Source organism: Amia ocellicauda, chromosome 16 (genome assembly GCF_036373705.1).
Source record: "Amia ocellicauda isolate fAmiCal2 chromosome 16, fAmiCal2.hap1, whole genome shotgun sequence".
Taxonomy (NCBI): domain Eukaryota; kingdom Metazoa; phylum Chordata; class Actinopteri; order Amiiformes; family Amiidae; genus Amia; species Amia ocellicauda.
The window spans coordinates 24,195,714-24,213,962 of NC_089865.1; the positions used below are offsets into that span (position 1 = coordinate 24,195,714).

Here is an 18,249-nt window from a genome sequence, read left to right on the forward strand (position 1 = left end):
CAAGCAGTTCTCCATATTTATAGCATTGGGTTTATGGTTGAACAATTTTGGCAGATACACAGATACCCAGCTTTATTTCCTCAAATGAAAAAGTGGCATATTATAAGATGGTTATGGGTTTCAAACGTTTTGTGGGTGACTTGACAATGCTTTAGGCTGCTAATCTGGGAGGGAAGCTAAGTCAGTCTGTTCTGAGTCACTTATACACAAACACTTTAAATCTCACTCACATTAAGAAGCAGAAGAACTATTATAACTTCTATTAAGATTGTCCACAAATATTAGTTGCTTAGATTTGCTATGGCATAATTTCAATGTGTTACTCCTGTCATACTGGTAAATCCTACCAAATGTATATTTATTGTGAAATTTTAAAACGTCGTTCAACACTCATTTGTTTTATCCATTGGTGAACACTTGATTTAACTGAATGACCATATTCATTTATTTTGAAACAAGTGAGGAAATAAGGTGAATAATGGTAAGTATATAATTTGTCCCTCCCCCTCATAGCCCTGGATGTCCTCCATCGTCTGCTCAGCCTGATCCACTCTGCGCTCTGCTGAAAAGAAGTGGAAGAGGTGCAAACTCTCAACTGCCCACGACCTCTACAAATCATTCTGTCTACAGTGGCTCTCAAAAGTATTCACCCCCCTTGGACTTTTCCACATTTCATTGCGTTACAACATGAAATGAGAATGGATTTAATCAGGTGTTCTTCCACTGATCAACACAGAAAATGTACATAATGTCAATGTGGAAAATATAATCTTTAAATTGTTCTAAATTAACTACAAATACAAAACAGAAAATACTTGAATGAGTGAAGTAATCACCCCCTTTGCTATGACACACCTGATTGATTGAGCTGTGGTGAAACCAATTGTCTTTAGAAGTCATGTAATGAGTTGAATAAAGTCCACAAAGAGGCCTATGGCAACTCTAAAGGACTTACAGTCTTGCACGGCTGAGCTGGGAGACACTGTGCATACTGCAACAATACCCCGGGTACTTCACAAAAGTGCCCTTTATGGGAGAGAAAAACACTCACATCAAATCTCGGCTAGAGTTTGGCAGAAGGCATGTGGGAGACTCTGAGACCAAGTGGAGGAAGATTGTATGGTCTGATAAGACCAAAATAGAGCTTTCTGGCCTCAATGCTAAGCGCTACGTTTAGTGCAAGCCTAACACCGCACATCATCCTGAGAACACCATCCCTACTGAGAAGCATGCTGGTGGCAGCATCATGCTATGGGGATTCTCTGTGTCAGGGCCTAGAAACCTTCTAAAGATAGAGGGCAAAATGGATGCAGCAAAGTACAGAGAAATCCTGGTAGAAAACCTGCTGAAGTCTGCAAGGGACTTGGGAGAAGATTAATCTTCCAGTAGGACAATGTCTTGGAGTGGCCCGGTCCAAGCCCCGACCTCAATCCAATTGAAAATATGTGGAAAGAGTTGAACATTGCTGTTCACCAAAGGTCCCCATCCAACTTGATGGAGCTTGAGCAATTTTGCAAAGAAGAATTGTTGTGTCCAGATGTGCAAAGCTGGTAGAGACTTATCCACATAGACTCATGGCTGTAATTGCGGCCAAAGGTGTCTCTACCAAATATTGACTGAAGGGGGTGATTACTTATGCATTCAAGTATTTTCTGTTCTGTATTTGTAATTAATTTAGAACAATTTGTAGATTATATATAACAGTCCAAGGGGGTGAATACTTTTGAGAGCCACTGTACACCAATCAGCCATAACATTATGACCACCTGCCTAATATGGTGTAGGTCCCCCTTTTGCCGCCAAAACAGCCCTGACCCGTCGAGGCATGGACTCCACTAGACCTCTGAAGGTGTGCTGTGGTATCTGGCACAAAGATGTTAGCAGCACATCCTTTAAGTCCTGTAAGTTGCGAGGTGGGGCCTCCATGGATCAGACTTGTTTGTCCAGCACATCCCACAGATGCTCGATTGGATTGAGATCTGGGGAATTTGGAGGCAAAGTCAACACTTTGAACTCGTGATTCAGCAGACCAGGCCACCTTCTTCCATTGCACTTTCGGCAGTGGACATGGGTCAGCATGGGCACCCTGACTGGTCTGCGGCTACGCAGACCAATACGCAACCAACTGCTATGCACTGTGTGTTCTGACACCTTTCTATCAGAACCAGCATTAACTTTTTCAGCAATTTGAGATACAGTAGCTCGTCTGTTGGATCGGCCCACACGGGCCAGCCTTCGCTCCCCACGTGCATCAGTGAGTCTTGGCCGCCCATGACCCTGTCGCCGGTTCACCGCTTTTCCTTCCTTGGACCACTTTTGATAGGTACTGACCACTGCAGACTGGGAACACCCCACAAGAGCTGCAGTTTTGGAGATGCTCTGACCCAGTAGTATAGCCATCACAATTTGGTCCTTGTCAAAGTCGCTCAGATCCTTATGCTTGCCCATTTCTCCTGCTTCTAACACATCAAATTTGAGGACAAAATGTTCACTTGCTGCCTAATATAATCCAACCCACTGACAGGTGCCATGATAACGAGATTATCAGTGTTATTCACTTCACCTGTCAGTGGTCATAATGTATTGGCTGGTGTAGATTCTCCTCCTCACTCACCTCTGTCTTACTTTCAATAACTCTTTGAATCCTCTGCCAATAACCCTTGAAAAGCTTTGCTCCACCTTCTGCTCCCTCTTCATACACAGCCCTTCCTCCTCCTTCTATCTCCGCGGATGATTTTGCCTCCTCCTTCTCCTCTAAATTTGCACTGATATCTGCACTAATAACTCTTCAACATCCCCCTTCTCCTTCTATCTTCCCTAATTTTCCTACTAATCAACCTTCTTTTTCCTCTTTCTCACCTCTCTGACTGAGCTCTCCTCTCAGGTTCAAGGCCACAAACCCACCACATACACCCTTGACGCACTCCCCACTCGCCTCCTCCCAGCAACTGCTCCTCCCCTTCATCTCCTCACTCCTCTCTGGCTGTTTCCCCTCTGCTTTCAAACATCTTCAGTGATTGCATGCCTCAAAAAAAAAAAAAAAAAGCCTCAATCCTACTTCTCCTCAAAATCACTGGCCTGTCTCCCTTCTTCCTTTCTGCAGGCTGCTCACCATCAGCTTTCTGCATTTCTATCTTATCATTCAATCCTTGATCCTCTACAATGCAGCTTCCACACTGTTCAATCCACTGAAACTGCTTTCCTGGTGGTCATTGACTCCCTCAACTCTGTTCAGAGTGCCTCCCTCTCCTCTGTCCTGATCCCCCATGATCTCTCTGCAGCCTTCCACACTATTGATCACTACATCCTCCTCTCCTGCCTTTGAGCCTTGGAATCTCTGGAGCTGCTCTCCCCTGGCTCACCTCCCACCTCAATGACAGCACCTATCAAGTGACATGGCATGCATTCATGGCATTCATCCAAACCACAACCATTCCTAACAGGTGTGCCCCAAGGTTCTGTCCTGGGCCCCCTCTTTTTCTCTCTCTAGACCTGATCTTTGCCCCCCCTTATTGCTTCATATGGGTTATCATATTAATTCTATGCAGATGATGCCCAGATCTACCTTTCTTCCCCTCTCCTGATCCTTTAATTTCCTCTCACATCTCTTACTTTCTGTCTGCTGTGTCCACCTGGATGCACTCACATCATCCCAATCTTAATGATGTTAGCTCTAGGAGCTAACACTGATGCAAAGAGCTTTCTTAAATACTATAACAGCAAAATGTCAATAAAGGAGGAAGTGAAACAGCTAAAAGCTAAAAGATGTGCAACAAACAAGATTTACAAAAGAAAAAACAGATAACATGCCACAGGTTAACTATCAGTCCAGTCAAGACAGATCAGGATAAATGAAAAGGAGGTAATAAAGGGACTAGCATAATTTAAAACCAACAAATCACCTGGGCCAGATGGTATATATCCAACAGCACTCAAAGAAATTAGGGAAATTAATCTTAGGCTGCTAACTAAAATATTCCAATTGGCACTTAGAACAGGGGACGTGCCAACTGATTGGAAAACTGCTAATGTCATACCAATCCACAAGAAAGGGGACAAAACTTAGAGGAGCATTTTAATGAAAACCATATTCTTGGTGATAGTCATCATGGGTTTAGATGAGGCAGATCATGTCTTACTAATTTATTTGAGTTTTTTGAACATGCAAGTACAGCTGTAGATCACGTGAAAGAATGTTTTGACAAGTTTCCATACTAAAGATTGATCCTAAAATTGGATTGATTATGAACTGGTTGATGTCTAGGAAACAGAGGGTGTTGATAAGAGGAGTTGCTTCTAACTGGACTGAGGTTGTTAGTGGAGTTCCACAGGGATCAGTATTAGGGCCTTTGCTTTTTCTAATCTATATTAATGACCTGGACTCAGGGATAGTTTGCAAACTTGTAAAATTTGCAGATGATACTAAAATACGTGGCTCGGTAGATACAATCTCAAGATACAAGCACAGGTTTTTCAAAGGGACTTAGATAATATTCAGATATTCAAATTCAGTGTAGTCAAGTGCAATTTATTACATGCAGGTAACACAATTGTCCACTATAATTACACTATGGGAGGAATAGAACGACATCAAGTAACACATACTCCTCTTCACCTTCTTTTGATCTCTCCATTCCTCTGGAATCTACCACACTCTCCCCCTATCCTTCCAGTAAGCATCTTGGAGTCACTCTTGACACTACTCTGTTCTTTTCCCAGTCCACTTTTATAGGCACTTGCTGATTCTTCCTAAGCAACATTCACAGAATTGGATTCTTGCAATGGGTTCTGCACTGGCGACACATATGTAACTATAAGACTTTCATGTAGTCTAAATTAATAAGCTAGTATAAGATAAGGAGTTATCTTAAAGCAAAGTTTGAGCTGGGAAAGCTGAATGTTAAAAATTGGCACTGTAAAAGCTGACACTTTCTTAAAGTGTTCACACTGTAAAATGCTGTAAAATACTGCAGTGGCTTGTTTGCATGCTTTGTACTGAACAATTAACAGCAATAAGACGTATAGTTAAAAAATAAAATAGCATCTGTTTACTATCTTTTGGCATTTGGCAACATGATAGTTTTAGATTTTCTTGCCACATGAATTTGTAGCATCTGTGGGCTAATACGGTGCTTTCCAGAAGGTGGATGAAATGTCCAGAACACTTTTGAATACAGCCTTGTAAACGTATTGAGTATTTAGGATTAATTAAAAATATGTCTGAAATATTACTATGATTTAATATAGAAATAGGTATTTTTATTTCTATATTAAATCATAGTAATATTTCAGACATATTTTTAATTAATTCTAAATACTCAATACATTTACAAGGCTGTATTCAAAAGTGTGACCCGTATTCATCAAGACCTGTAACACAAATGCCATATCCTGAGATCATTAAATTAAGGCATGGCAGTTTGGCAAACACATGCAGGTCATTTCAATATAACATGATTTACCTAATGAATGATAAAACATGTTATGCAAGCAATTAATGTCTATTGTATGGAGGTATTTAAAAACATTTTGTAAAAAACCTTGCACGAAGTGCGTAAAGGATATTTGCTGTGTTACAACTTGATATTTTGATGCATTTAAATGGGATATATTTTCCTTGGATTCACACAACCTACTCAACACAACAGGCAAGTTAATAAAAAATGGAAATGTCTTAGTTAGAGATTGTATACAGCCCCCTGAGTCAATACCTGGTAGAACCATATTTGGCGGCAATTACAGCTGTGAGTCTTTTAGAGTAAGTCTCTACCAGGTTTGCACATTTGGATGGGAATCAAGTTTTGCCACAGATTCTAAAGCGGTTTCAAGTCTGGGCTTTGACTGGGCCAATCTAGAACATTCACTAGCTTGTTTTTTCTGATAATAAATGCTCGTTAGTCTATGAAGAATTCAGGACAAATTGAATTTCTAATCAGTGGGCAACTCCAATAGAAGACCTTTCTATTCTTTATTCTGTAAGTGTCATTGTTTACTATGAAAACCTGGCTCCCGACAACAGAACTAACAAAAATAATTGGTTGTAAGCAATTCCACTTTAGTTAGTGTGAATCCCAAGATCAATCCCAGGCAACAACAACAATAATACAAATAACACATAAGATCCCAGTAAGACAATGGCTTGTTATTGTCTAAGTTCTCGCAACTTTTTTTGGGATAACATTTTAAATTTTGGGGTTTCCACAGAATTATTAAGCCTTTGCCCTTGTCCCATCTCATGTTCAGAATTAGAGTTTATTCCAGGGAATTCATTTTTCAGATGCATACTAAATCATGATTGATGCTGTGATGCCCGAGAACAGACTAAGAAATCAGATAAGCAAATTCAGGAGCCTAGACTCGGAAATGGGACATGGAAATATTTAGAGCTAGGAAATAAAAACATGTTCTCTTATTGTGCGACTGTTTATCTGACAGCATACAGAAGATATTCTTAAAACCCACGAGATTATAATACAATTTTTAGATAAGAAAAAAAGCCCATTAAATATTTTTTTAAATGGCTTTTACTTTATATATATATATATATATTTTAAATACTTGCTAATGGCAAGAGCTTTCTGCAGTTATTTTTTATTATTATTTTTAAACTGTTGCAACTTCACCTTCATATCACCACTGAAGTATACTATGTAATACAATGGAAGATATCCTAAAAAAATATATATTATATGTATTAATATTTAATTTGTTCTTACAGAGGCAGATGTTTCACATTCTATTCAGATACATTTTTAAACATAAGTTTTTTCCCCCCGCACCATAATGATGCTGGTGGGGGTACGTGTTTTTTTTCATGGCATATTAAAAGAATGATTGTTACACATGAACATGATGAACATTAATGAAATACTTTGCAGTTGTCTTTACTACAATACTACAGTATTGTCTTGTTTACAACACAACAATCACAAACGATAGAAATATAATCAAATGGATCAAAATCAATCAATTTAAAGGCAACAGATTTTCACACACGAGATTCACATAAAAACGGTAAGGTTGTGTTTTGAATTGTACATGGGCTTTTTGTTCTCAGTCCATATGAGTCATGGACCTGACAAAAAGGGTCTACAGGACAAACAGACATACTTTTGTTTTACGGAAAAGGTTCACCAATACTGATTTTTGCTGACATTGAAACAAAACATCTAATCATATTGTTAGCATTGATACTCAAACATCACTGAGACCAGTAAAACTAACACCATTTGCATTTGCACCATATGACAGTAATTGTAGGTTGGAAACTCAGACAATGTCAAAGAGATCTTAAGAAAGGGATCAGGAAAGCAAAGAGGGAAATAGAAAGAAACATAGCTCTTGGAGCTAAAACCAATGCAAAGAGCTTTTTTCAATATTACAACAGCAAGCGGTCAATAAAGGAGGAGGTGAAACAGATAAAGGGCAAAAATTGAGGTATCTTGGAAAACGAACAAGATGTGGCAAATATTCTAAATGAGTATTTCACAGAGGTTTTTACAAAAGAAAAAACAGATGACATGCCACAGGTTGACAATCAGTCCAGTCAAACCCTAAGAGAGATCAGGATAAATGAGGAGGAGGTACTAAAGGGACTAGCAGAATTAAAAACAAACAAATCACCTGGGCCAGATGGGATATTTCCAACAGTACTTATTATTTATAGGCCGCTAACTCGATTATTCCAAATGACACTTAGAACAGGGGATGTGCCCACTGACTGGAAGACAGCAAATGTCATACCAATCCACAAGAAAGGGGACAAAACTGAGCCAGGAAATTACAGACCAATCAGTCTCACCTGCATTACCTGTAAAATGTTGGAAAAAATTATTAGACAGAAAATAGAGGAGCATCTCAATGAAAAACATATTCTTGGAGATAGTCAACATGGGTTTAGATGAGGCAGATCATGTCTTACTAATTTATTAAAAAAATTTGAACATGCAACTGCAGCTGTAGATCACGTGAAAGCATATGATATGATATACTTAGATTTCCAAAAAGCTTTTGATAAGGTTCCACACCAAAGACTGATCCTCAAATTGGAAGCTGTAGGCATTCAGGGTAATGTAAGTAGATGTAGTTGATTAGAGGAGTCACTTCTAACTGGAGTGAGGTTGTTAGTGGAGTTCCACAGGGATCAGTACTAGGGCCTTTGCTTTTTCTAATCTATATTAATGATCTGGACTCTGGGATAGTTAGCAAACTTGTCAAATTTGCAGATGATACTAAAATAGGTGGCTCAGCAGATACAATCTTGGCAGCACAGGCTATTCAGAGGGACTTAGATAATATTCAGTTGTGGGCTGACACCTGGCAAATGAAATTCAATGTGGACAAGTGCAAGGTAATACATGCAGGTAACAAAAATGTCCACTATAATTACACTATGGGAGGTACAGATCTAGATGAAGTAACGCATGAGAAAGACCTAGGAGTCTATGTGGACTCCTCACTTTCTCCATCCAAGCAATGTGGGGAAGCAATAAAAAAGGCAAACAGAATGCTAGGGTATATTGTCAAAAGTGTAGTATTTAAAACAAGGGAAGTAATGTTAAGACTGTACAATGCACTAGTTAGACCTCATCTGGAATACTGTGTACAGTTCTGGGCACCACACTTCAAGAAGGATATTGCTGCTTTAGAGGCAGTTCAGAGGAGAGCAACCAGACTTATTCCAGGTCTGAAGGGAAAGTCCTACTCGGATAGACTGAGGGAAGTGAACCTTTTCACCCTGGAACAGAGGAGACTACGTGGGGACTTGATCCAAGTCTTCAAAATCATGAAAGGCATCGACCACATCAAACCAGAGGAGCTTTTCCAGATCAGCAGGGACACACGCACCCGGGGACACAAATGGAAACTGGGCTTCAAGGCATTCAAAACGGAAAACGAGACACTTCTTTACACAGAGAGTAGTCACAATCTGCAAACTACCCAGCGATGTGGTTGAAGCTGAAAGTTTGGGAACATTTAAAAATAGTCTGGATAGGATCCTTGGATCACTTAGATATTAATGAACACCAAACGAGCACGATGGGTCGAATGGCCCCCTCTCGTTTGTAAACTTTCTTATGTTCTTAAGAGGAAATTAACAAAATAACGGCCATATCGCAAATACTCTTAAATACATTACTGCATGAGGACAAACTTCGAAAATGAGATGGGGGTGTGGAACCCATCTTGGCAGTTTAGACTTAATTAGCTAGTTGGATTTAGAATTTCTTGAAGCAACCCAAAGAGTCAGATTCAAATACATGGCTCAGGAACTTGTTTCCACTAGAACTCTGTGTCCCTAATTGCAATTGGACTTTCCTTGGATTGTTGCACAACAGTGACTCCCTGTGGCTTACTATGCACCTGTGAGATCCACAGTGTCATCAGTGAGAGTTACATTAGATTATAACTTCTTACAGTCTGCTGGTTCTGCTGGGGTATCTAAAACAGTTAGCAGATCACAGTCCTTACCATAGTACTAGTAAAAACATACAGATCCAAATCCAGACTATCACAATTGGATACAGTCATAGTTTAAATTGCCCGAGCTTTAAACCCTTTGATTGTTTGTTTGTGCACTCCCTCTCCTCCCTGTGTTTGGCAGGACCCCCAAGTTCCATTTGTGAGAAAGAGAGAGAGATGCAACATGCGATACAGGAAATAGTGAAATGCAAACAGCACTTGTCGTGAAAGGGTGACTCAGTTCCCCAGACCAGGCCACTTCCCAGCACACAGAGCAAAATATTCCCCTTGGTAGTAGATTGATTCCCCAACAGTTAATGGTTATGGCTAGAGTCTTTAAGAACATAATTTTATTTGCATGTTCCCTGGCCCCAAACAAAATGATTCCAACAATTATGAGAGACACGCTTCATTTGTGTAATCTTGTTATCTAGGAGTATAGGCAGCCCTGAGGGGTCCACTCGACCCGGGATGAGATGGTGTAGTGTGAAAACAGCTTAGGTCTCTTGATCCTGAATTTTCGAAAGTCTTTAATTGATTGCATCCAATCCCATCCCCGCTTGGCAATTGTAATTTTGCTACCCGACAGAGTATGAAAAGTAAATATTATCACACAGTCTCTGCTCAGCTGTGACCAGTCTTTTGCTAGTGTGTTGGCCCAGCTGCAAACTCTAGCACCTACCCACTAGACCTGGGAAAAACTAAACCAACTTAGCATGAAGTTCACCACAGAACAAAATATATACATCACTGGGACCTTACAAACATCACCACATCAACAGAGTTTATCTTTTAGTCTAACCTAGTGTATTGTTCATACAGCGGAGAAAACTGTGAATAGCAGTGTCTAGCTTAAGATTAAGAAAATAAATGAAAATGTGTCAATATGGACATCTACAGTTTAGGCCTAATCACAACCATTTATCCTCATTTTGCTCCCTGTGACTAGTTACTCAGCTACAAAAACTACATATTGATCATACGTTTTCGTTTTTTTTAAAGATAATCCGCCATTACATTTTTATTCTCACGCACCCCTTGAGGTCAGTCAGCATACCCCTGGGGGTTCGCGCACCACAGTTTGGGAACCGCTGGGGTAGACTGACGCTATGTGAAGACGAGTTCATTGAACTTCTCCCCCGGCACTGCTGGGCCCCGGGCCAGCACTAGGTAAGGAGCAAGTGCCGAAAATTGAAGTACTGGTTCTGGGTCGGCTTGACAAAATTGCCATTGGAAAAGTGGTATATGAGCTCCACAATGTTCTCAGTGAGATCTGTAACAGTCCTCCCACAATGCACTAGCCCTGCCAGTTGTGCTTGGGCTCGCAGTGTGACACAAAAAATAAGAAAGAAAAAAAAAAAGCTTGATAGCTTGATGTACCTGTGTCTGAAATACAATCTTTCCAGAGGAGATTACCAATGCCAACTTTGGAGAGCCAAGGTGAAGAAGAAAAAAGAATGGCAACTCAAAATTTTAAAGAAAATTTAAAAGAAAGTGTACAGTCCACGTGAATCAAGCTTTACAAAGCCTTCTGTGATCCTCTGTGGGTTTCTTGGGGGGAAGGGGGAGAGGGGGGTGGTTGTTGGGGGGTGGGAGAATTAAACTCAGTGCCTGTAATCCTGAAGTATAGCCTCCACCAATTAGAGAGCTTCAAAAGGCAAAAGGAAGAAAAAATGAAACCAGAAACCCAGCTAAGGCATATTTAGTAACATTTTGGCAAGCTGTAATTACATATGTGGCTAACAGAGTCATTTCACTACTTTCTCCCACTGATTGACAGCTCTGCATGAAATGGGGCTGCCGTTTTTACTGCAGTGAAAACCAACTCAATCATTAAGAGTGCAAGAGATTCTTAATGTGACACAGCTATGTAACAGGTATGAAGTAACAGGACCCAACATTAATTGATCTACTGCATGTGGTGATCAATTTGAGGAAAATAAATAAGAAAAACATTAAATAAAACTATATATATATATATATATATATATACACTCACCTAAAGGATTATTAGGAACACCTGTTCAATTTCTCATGAATGCAATTATCTAACCAACCAATCACATGGCAGTTGCTTCAATGCATTTAGGGGTGTGGTCCTGGTCAAGACAATCTCCTGAACTCCAAACTGAATGTCTGAATGGGAAAGAAAGGTGATTTAAGCAATTTTGAGCGTGGCATGGTTGTTGGTGCCAGACGGGCCGGTCTGAGTATTTCACAATCTGCTCAGTTACTGGGATTTTCACGCACAACCATTTCTAGGGTTTACAAAGAATGGTGTGAAAAGGGAAAAACATCCAGTATGCGGCAGTCCTGTGGGCGAAAATGCCTTGTTGATGCTAGAGGTCAGAGGAGAATGGGCCGACTGATTCAAGCTGATAGAAGAGCAACTTTGACTGAAATAACCACTCGTTACAACCGAGGTATGCAGCAAAGCATTTGTGAAGCCACAACACGTACAACCTTGAGGCGGATGGGCTACAACAGCAGAAGACCCCACCGGGTACCACTCATCTCCACTACAAATAGGAAAAAGAGGCTACAATTTGCACAAGCTCACCAAAATTGGACAGTTGAAGACTGGAAAAATGTTGCCTGGTCTGATGAGTCTCGATTTCTGTTGAGACATTCAGATGGTAGAGTCAGAATTTGGCGTAAACAGAATGAGAACATGGATCCATCATGCCTTGTTACCACTGTGCAGGCTGGTGGTGGTGGTGTAATGGTGTGGGGGATGTTTTCTTGGAACACTTTAGGCCCCTTAGTGCCAATTGGGCATCGTTTAAATGCCACGGCCTACCTGAGCATTGTTTCTGACCATGTCCATCCCTTTATGACCACCATGTACCCATCCTCTGATGGCTACTTCCAGCAGGATAATGCACCATGTCACAAAGGTTGAATCATTTCAAATTGGTTTCTTGAACATGACAATGAGTTCACTGTACTAAACTGGCCCCCACAGTCACCAGATCTCAACCCAATAGAGCATCTTTGGGATGTGGTGGAACGGGAGCTTCGTGCCCTGGATGTGCATCCCACAAATCTCCCACAAATGCTTTCAGAACCTTGTTGAATCAATGCCATGTAGAATTAAGGCAGTTCTGAAGGCGAAAGGGGGTCAAACACAGTATTAGTATGGTGTTCCTAATAATCCTTTAGGTGAGTGTATATGTATATGTATATATATATATATATGTATATGTATATGTATATGTATATATGTATATGTATATATATATGTATATATATATATATAAAATAGTTTCCTTATTTACTAAATTGTCTTTGAGAGCTGGATTGGAGAAAATAAAATCACCTCTTTGTTTTTTTTTTTTGTGAAGAAACAGTACAAGTAGAAACTTTTGTTGCCTGGTGTTTCTTGAAATGGATCTAGATAAAAATAATAAACAAACAAACTAAATACATACATATAAGAGTTGATTTTGGGTTTGGGCACATATACTCCCCATCACTCAATCATCTTCCATGATAAAAAAGCATAGGAAAGTAAATAAATAAATCGTATAAATATATGGCCACCCTTTAAAAATAAATGAAGGTCTGAAAAGGTCAACACAGTGTGGCAGGCACAGTGCAGTTATAATTAACCCCAGGTCAATATTGACCTTTGGGTGGGTGGAGGCTGAGAGCTATGTGCTGTTGACCACTGTGGGATCACAGTGGCTGCCCTTGCAGGGTTGGCCTTGGTAGACTGTGAATCAGTGTGGATCTGTCTATCTGAATGCCCCTGTATCCCAGTCCCAACTCTTCATTCTCCGGTAAGTTTGTTAACCCTAAACAGATGCCACATCCTTGATCCCCCTATCATAAGAACATAAGAAAGTTTACAAACGAGAGGGGGCCATTCGACCCATCATGCTCGTTTGGTGTTTATTAATATCTAAGTGATCCAAGGATCCTATCCAGACTATTTTTAAATGTTCCCAAACTTTCAGCTTCAACCACATCGCTGGGTAGTTTATTCCAGATTGTGACTACTCTCTGTGTAAAGAAGTGTCTCCTGTTTTCCATTTTAAATGCCTTGAAGCCCAATTTCCATTTGTGTCCCCGGGTGTGTGTGTCCCTGCTGATCTGGAAAAGCTCCTCTGGTTTGAAGTGGTCGATGCCTTTCATGATTTTGAAGACTTGGATCAAGTCCCCACGTAGTCTCCTCTGTTCCAGGGTGAAAAGGTTCAGTTCCCTCAGTCTCTCCGAGTAGGACTTTCCCTTCAGACCTGGAATAAGTCTGGTTGCTCGCCTCTGAACTGCCTCTAAAGCAGCAATATCCTTCTTGAAGTGTGGTGCCCAGAACTGTACACAGTATTCCAGATGAGGTCTAACTAGCGCATTGTACAGTCTTAACATTACTTCACTTGTTTTAAATACTACTCTTTTGACAATATACCCTAGCATTCTGTTTGCCTTTTTTTATTGCTTCCCCACATTGCTTGGATGGAGAAAGTGAGGAGTCCACATAGACTCCTAGGTCTTTCTCATGCGTTACTTCATCTAGATCTGTACCTCCCATAGTGTAATTATAGTGGACATTTTTGTTACCTGCATGTATTACCTTGCACTTGTCCACATTGAATTTCATTTGCCAGGTGTCAGCCCACAACTGAATATTATCTAAGTCCCTCTGAATAGCTTGTGCTGCCAAGATTGTATCTGCTGAGCCACCTATTTTAGTATCATCTGCAAACTATCCCAGAGTCCAGATCATTAATATAGATTAGAAAAAGCAAAGGCCCTAGTACTGATCCCTGTGGAACTCCACTAACAACCTCACTCCAGTTAGAAGTGACTCCTCTAATTGACACCCTCTGTTTCCTAGACATCAATCAGAATGTCTCCCGGGCCCAGCGTGAAAGTCAAGAAGGTCACAAAAGCTAATATCAATGACTGCCATTCCTAAAGAAACCATGAAGGTCCTGGAAGGCCCCAATCCAATGAGTTTTATAGGTCACGTGGGTTGTTCATTTCTTTCAGTTTTAGGGCAACTTTAAAATCCTTTCCTGTTTCAAGGTTTCCTAGAAATAATATTTGTTTAGTTTCCTTATATTTTAAACAAAGTGAAATCCAAAGATTCCTGGACATAACAATATATTTTACTGAAAAAATCTGAAAGTATTCTGTACCCTAGAACGGAAAACATTTTTACAGAGATAAGTGGGGAGAGTAGTACACATGTTCATTAAGAAAGGGCCACATTCATACAAATCAAATGTAATATTTAGTTTACCACCACATTTTTAAAATATGAATAACACATTAAAAAATAAAAAACAACCCTTTGCTTTGCTTTTATGTGACACTTCCTCAATTCCGTTTTTTTTTTCCCCTCATTACGAAAAACAGGTGACTAATTAATGCAATGCTAGACTTTGATGACTAAGACCCAAATAAATATAGGTGTATAAAAAAAAAAAAAAACATAAGCATAACCTGAAAAGCTGATTCACTAACTTGATTATTTATAGAAGCCTTTCATAAAAAATACAATGTTAAGATTTTGCTGGAATATGTAGTTAGCACATAAAGATTAAAGCAATGGAAAGAAAAAGCATCCCAACAAAATGTCATTATGGCAGTAAGGAGGAAGACTGAAGATACAGGAAAACGCAGGTGATGTGTGGATACTGCTTTAAAGGGAAAGAAGCTGTCAACACTGTGCACTTTTATTTATATTAAAGCATTTTCTTCTGATCTGTACCATGGCATATGCTTATTACTTGAATCAAAACAGTGATTTAAAAGAAAGGTTTGATACTGTTAGATTACTGGGCATGCTAATACAATCCACATATATGTAAATTTGCTTTGCTTTCTAAAACCATGCATTTCAGTAAGTCTTCCTTCACATAAAGCTGCTGATTTGATATACAGTAAAATTGCTGTCAAAAACGTAAGTATGCATGCAAGAAACTTGAAAACATCAATGTGTTGCTGCCTCAGTTTGTAATAAACTTAAGCAGCATCACATTGGTTATCAATTCTATGATGTTTCCTCAATGTGATGCCAAAACCTATAGGTTTAGGTATTAGATAGATTACATTAGTTATTAATGTATTAAATAAATGTAAAAGTATTAAATTAACTAGAATTTACAGATGGATGTTTTAATCACACCAAATGATAATCTGATGTATTACAATATAATGAATCCCTAGTCCTATTGTTTTCTTCACATCATTTAATTATAAATATCTGGAAAAACTATAAAATAGTGTTATAAATATTAATTTATATGTACTGTACATAAAGCAGAGATAATGACGAATGCATATGCATTAACATCCAGACCAATTCACCCCCCCATTGGGCAGCTAATGCTAATAGTGTTGTTGGTAATTTCAGTCTTTGCAAGTCCAAGTCATCATTAATGCACTTCACAAAATCTGTGCATTTCTGTGGATTACTATTTTTGCAAGTGGTTTTATGAATGAGTGTTGTCAGTATACAGTATAGATTTTTGGTGATTCGTACACTTACAATGCATACAAATACACTGCATCTTATGTTCTTTTTTGAGTTGACACACATTTGTTTTACATGCATACGAGTGTTATTGACAGCAATTTTACCAAATAAATAATACCAATATTAATACTACAGGTTATTATTATTGTTGTTATTATTATTAAAAATAGAAAATAATCAAGTATATTTCGCCTAACAAATAGCATTTAACAATATTATAGTATTTTTTTGCAAAGTAACCTTATTTAAATGTATAAGTTAAGTTCACCATAATTAAGACTTTCATTTCAAGCAAAACATAACTTCCAAACACCTTCCTTACATAAATAAAATGTAGGCCTAAATGTCTAGAACTAATCTACACATTAGAATGACAACCAGCTAAAATGATTTCTGACCCCTTTGGTCATACAGGGGAACAGGGTTTGTTTAATTGTACACAGTTTGGGGAGATTCATAAAAAATTAAACCCCAAAAATTGATGTGTGTGTGTGTTTAGAACAGCAACAGGTTGCCAAGACACATAAAAACAAGTAAAACCAAAACTCTCCTTTTAACCGTGACACTTTAATTTTAGGAAACTAAAATTGCTAAAAATACTATATTTCAGCTTACTTTGCTTTGATGACAAAGGCTCTTTTTCCAGAGTAAAATGAATAAATAAATATATTTCAGAAGTTAAATTATTAATAAGTATTGCTTTACCTAGTTTATGTCAACTGTGTTTAAAGATGGCATTGTATAAGGGGGCCAACTGGAAAATAAACTATTTTACGCATATATGGAACACAGCAATATATTAGTGATTCCTGCTTGTTTTTTTAGATAGTAATATGTTTCATCTAAAGCACAAAGGAGCTTTTTATTCTTGTATGGCAATGTATAATGATTTTTTCCAAGAAATACACATTTGTTTATTGCTTTGAATAATAAATATGTATTAACGTCCTCACTAGTACAAGGTCTACAAAATAGGTCTGGGACAGATATAAAGTGTGATACTGACTATTCTATGCTTGTCATCTTAATGTTGTTAGCATTCATAGTGACTAGTACTTAATTTGTACTGTTATTGCTGTTAATCTTGAGTTCCAGCTATGGTTTTCCTAACAGTTGCAGAGATATATATATTTCTTTTTGTTAAGGAGTGATTTCTGAGAAACTACAATTTTTAGTCATGATGTTGATAATATTTTTCTTATAATTTCTCATGGTCCCATCATTGTACAGCACTTTAACACATAACACTTCTAGCCTTCCTTATGTTCTTACATTTAAATGAAAAGGGAAAATTAGAAACAACAAACAAAGACCTAAGTGGCAAAGTTTATTCTGGGAACTGGACACAAAGAGCAATTAAAATGTAGTTGCATTGATAGATTTGCCTCAAATATATAAATAGACCATCTACAACATATAACACTTCATATTAAGACTTCAGCAACAAGCAAATCAACAATAATTATCCAATCAAGTGGCAGGAACCCTTCTTCTCTTTGGATTTTGGAACTATTAACGCCAAGTCAACTACATTTCTCCCATTATGGAAATCCACAAGCAACAGTAATAACACTTGGGAAGCCCTGGAGCTTGTACAGGCACGATTAGCATTTCCCATCCTCTAAAAGCTGACCGGAAGTGGCCCATTATTCACTGACAGTCACTATGTTTATATGGTACACCCAATAAATGAGCTTCTCCACTCCTTCAAATACCTAGTTTCATATAGGTTGCCTTATAATGTTTCTGCTTTCTGTTTCCCCTCTCACTCCTGCCTAGTACTTCTCCCCAGCATAGGAAACAGATACCAAAGAACATTCATGATTTGATTTCTGACCCCTTCTCAAAAACTTATATTCTCATACTGTACCTGCAGACTACATTTAATCTCTCTGATTTAAACACAAACTGTTAACCCCAACAGGAAAGAAAATAAAACCAACAACAGTAGCAGCAGCTCCACAAAGTTAGGCTATTTCCCCAACTTATGCCCATGTTTCTCAAAATAATATGTGGATTTACATGAAAGTAAGTTGTCTTTGAAAATCTACATGAACTGGTATCTTATTTGTCTCACACAGGAGACTCAGTTTAACAACAATAAAAAAATAATTGTATACACATATATTTCTTTAATGTAAGAGAATATAGAAGGACTGCAAACTGTGAATTACCTTTCTTGAGTCTTTTCTCTATTCTGTTTGTACTCTCCATCAGTTCATTACAAAACACTATAAAATCTGAAGTCCCAGCCCTTACTGTTTAAGGTGGGGCGCATTTAAAGGCCCATATTGTGTAGGCTA

General features: G+C 38.6%; 1 protein-coding gene across 3 annotated transcripts in view; it reads right to left on the minus strand.

Moving 5' to 3' along the window:
- nhej1 (nonhomologous end-joining factor 1) overlaps nt 1-18,249 on the minus strand; it is a 151,661-nt gene that overhangs the window by 33,576 nt on the left and 99,836 nt on the right. The window lies entirely within an intron of this gene.